Source organism: Elephantulus edwardii, unplaced genomic scaffold (assembly GCF_000299155.1).
Source record: "Elephantulus edwardii isolate Elephantulus edwardi_28Jun2011 unplaced genomic scaffold, EleEdw1.0 scaffold00461, whole genome shotgun sequence".
Lineage (NCBI taxonomy): Eukaryota > Metazoa > Chordata > Mammalia > Macroscelidea > Macroscelididae > Elephantulus > Elephantulus edwardii.
Window position 1 is genome coordinate 1 of NW_006400211.1, and position 3,527 is coordinate 3,527.

The 3,527-nt window shown below is 50.1% G+C and overlaps 1 pseudogene; it reads left to right on the forward strand.

The window, feature by feature from the left end:
• The first annotated feature begins 1,000 nt into the window (after positions 1-1,000).
• The window catches only part of LOC102871496, a 47,184-nt pseudogene continuing 44,657 nt past the window's right edge, over positions 1,001-3,527 (forward strand).

Here is a 3,527-nt window from a genome sequence, read left to right on the forward strand (position 1 = left end):
TGGCTACCGCTTTCTATCTTCCCTTCCACCCAGGAGCACGGTTGTCAGAGTTCCCAAAGTCTTCTTCATACCGGAAATCCCGGGTACCTTTGAAAAACGCCTGTCGGTTGCTTATCTGAGGTGGCTACCATTTTGAAGCTTCCCTTCCGCCCAGGAGCATACTTGTCAGTGTTCCCAAAGGCTTCTTCCCATCAGAAATTCCGGGTACCTTTGAAAATTTCCTGTCTGTTGCTTTTCTGAGGTGGCTACCGCATTCAAGCTTCCCTTCCACCCAGGAGCACGCTTGTCAGAGTTCCCAAGGGCTACTTTCCACGGAAATCCCGGGTACCTTTAAAAAACCCCTGTCCGTTGCTTATCTGAGGTGGTTACCACTTTCAAGCCTCCCTTCTGCCAAGGAGCACGCTTGTCAGAGTTCCCAAGGGATTCTACCTGCGGGGAATCCAAGGTACTTTTGAAAAACGCCTGTCCGTTGCTTATCTGAGGTGGCTACCGCTTTCAAGTTTCCCTTCCGCCCAGGAGAACGCTTGTCAGAGTTCCCAAGGGTTTCTCCCCAACGGAAATACAGGGTATATTTGAAAAACCCCTTTCGGTTGCTTATCTGAGGTGGCTACTGCGTTCAAGCTTCCCTTCGACCCAGGAGCACGTTTTTCAGAGTTTCCAAGTGCTTCTTCCTGCCGGAAATCCCGGGTCCCTTTGAAAAATGCCTGTCCGTTGCTTATCTGAAGTGGGTACTGCTTTCAAGCTTCCCTTCCCCGCTGGAGCACGCTTGTCAGAGTTCTCAAGGGCTTCTTCCCACCGGAAATCCCAGGTTCCTTTGAAAAACGCCTGTCCGTTGCATATTTGAGGTGGCTACCACTTTCAATCTTCCTTTCCGCCCAGGAACACGCTTGTCAGAGTACCCAAGGGCTTCTTCCTACAAGAAATCCGGGGTACCTTTGAAAAACGACTATCCATTGCATATCTGATGTGGCTACCGCTTTCAAGCTTCGCTTCTGCCCAGGAGCACGCTTGTCAGAGTTCCCAAGTGCTCCTTCCCATCGGAAATCCCGGGTTCTTTTGAAAAACGCCTGTCCGTGGCTTATCTGAAGTGGCTACCGTTTTCAAGATTCCCTTCCAACCAGGAGCAAGCTTGTCAGAGGTCCCAAGTGTTTCTTCCCACCGGAAATCCCGGGTCCGTTTGAAAAACGCCTGTCCATTGCTTATCTAAGGTGGCTACCACTTTCAAGCTTTCCTTCCGCCCAGAAGTACGCTTGTCAGAGTTCCCAAAGGCTTCTTCCCACCGCAAATACGGGGTACCTTTGAAAAACGAATATCTGTTGCTTATCTGAGGTGGCTACTGCTTTCAGGCTTCCCTTCCACCCAGGAACACGCTTGTCAGAGTTCCCAAGGGCTTCTTCTCACCGAACATCTCAGGTACCTTTGAAAAACGCCTGTCCGTTGCTTATCTGAGGTGGCTACCGCTTTCAAGCTTCCCTTCCGCCCAGGAGCACGCTTGTCAGAGTTCCCAAGGGCTCCTTCCCACCGGAAATCCCGGGTTTCTTTGAAAAACGCCTGTCCGTTGCTTATCTGAAGTGGCTACCACTTTGAAGCTTCCCTTCCACGCAGGAGCACGCTTGTGAGAGTTCCCAAGGGCTCCTTCCCATCGGAAATCCCGGGTACCTTTGAAAAACGCCTGTCCATTTCTTATCTAAGGTGGCTACCACTTTCACGCTTCCCTTCCGCACAGGAGTATGCTTGTCAGTGTTCCCAAAGGCTTCTTCCCCCCGGAAATACGGGTTACCTTTGAAAAACAACTGTCTGTTGCTTATCTGAGGTGGCTACTGCGTTCATGCTTCCCTTCTGCCCAGGAGCACGCTTTTCAGAGTTCCCAAGGGCTTGTCCCCAACGGAAATACTGGGTACCTTTGAAAAACGCCTGTCCGTTGCCTATCTGAGGTGGCTACCGCGTTCAAGCTTGCCTTCCGCCCAGGAGCACGCTTGTCAGAGTTCCCAAGGGCTACTATCCACGGAAATTCGGGGTACCTTTGAAAAAGGCCTGTCCATTGCTTATCTGAGGTGGCTACCACTTTCAATCTTCCCTTCTATCCTGAGCACGATTGTCAGAGTTCCCAAGGTCTTCTTCATACCGGAAATCCCAGGTACCTTTGAAAAACGCCTGTTGGTTGCTTATCTGAGGTGGCTACAACTTTCAAGCTTCCCTTCCGCTCAGGAGCACGCTTTTCAGAGTTCCCAAGTGCTTCTCCCCAACGGAAATACAGGGTCCATTTGAAAAACGCCTGTCCGTTGCCTATCTGAGGTGGCTACCGCGTTCAAGCTTCCCTTCCGCCCAGGAGCACGCTTGTCAGAGTTCCCAAGCGCTTCTTCCCACCAGAAATCATGGGTACCTTTGAAAAACACCTGTCCCTTGCTTATCTGAGGTGACTACCCCTTTCAAGCTTCCCTTCCACACAGGAGCATGCTTGTCAGAGTACCCAAGGGCTTCTTCCCACCGGAAATCACGGGAACGTTTGAAAAACGCCTGTCCGTTCCTTATCTCAGGTGGCTACCGTTTCAAGCTTCCCTTCTGCCCAGCAACACGCTTGTCAGAGTACCCAAGGGGTTCTTCCCACCGAACATCTCAGGTACCTTTGAAAAACTCCTCTCCGTTGCTTATCTGAGGTGGCTACCACTTTCAAGCTTCCCTTCCACCCAGGAGCACACTTGTCAGAGTTCCCAAGGGCTACTTTACACGGAAATCCCGGGTAACTTTGAAAAACGCCTGTCCGTTGCTTATCTGAGGTGGCTACCACGTTCAAGCCTCCCTTTTGCCAAGGAGCACGCTTGTCAGAGTTTCCAAGGGCTTCTACCTGTGGGGAATCCAAGGTACCTTTGAAAAATGCCTGTCCGTTCCTTATCTGAGGTGGCTACCGCTTTCAAGCTTCCCTTCCGCACAGGAGCATGCTTGTCAGAGTACCCAAGGGCTTCTTCTCACCGGAAATCCCGGGTACCTTTGAAAAACGCATGCCCGTTGCTTATCTGAGGTGGCTACCACTTTCAAGTTTCCCTTCTGCCCAGGAGCACGCGTGTCAGAGTTCCCAAGGGCTTCTTCCTCTGGAAATCCCTGGTACCTTTGAAAAACGCCTTTCTTTTTTTTCCTATAATTATATTTTATTAATTTTCATAAACATTTACAGAGATTTTGGCTTTCCATTCATTCACTGCTGCACCATTCTCTCTACCCTCCTCCGAGTTTGCTCTTGTCCAAATACCACAGTGCTTTTCAAAGCCAGTTCTAATTAATCTTCTTTGTCAGTGTGTCCTTTGCCATTCCCTATCACTCCTCCCTGAGAGAGACTTCACCCTGAGTCATAAGGAAAATGGTATGGCGTATTCTCTTAGCTACTTCCTGCTGAAAAGGGACGCTGTGGTTTTCAGGGTGAAGATCTTCTCTCACTACTCTAAAGGGCCCCTTTGGCAGTAGGAAACACATGGACTATTGTGGAGTTTGATTTTGGATTTTAGATGCACTCTTATTGATTGTGCTTGGCC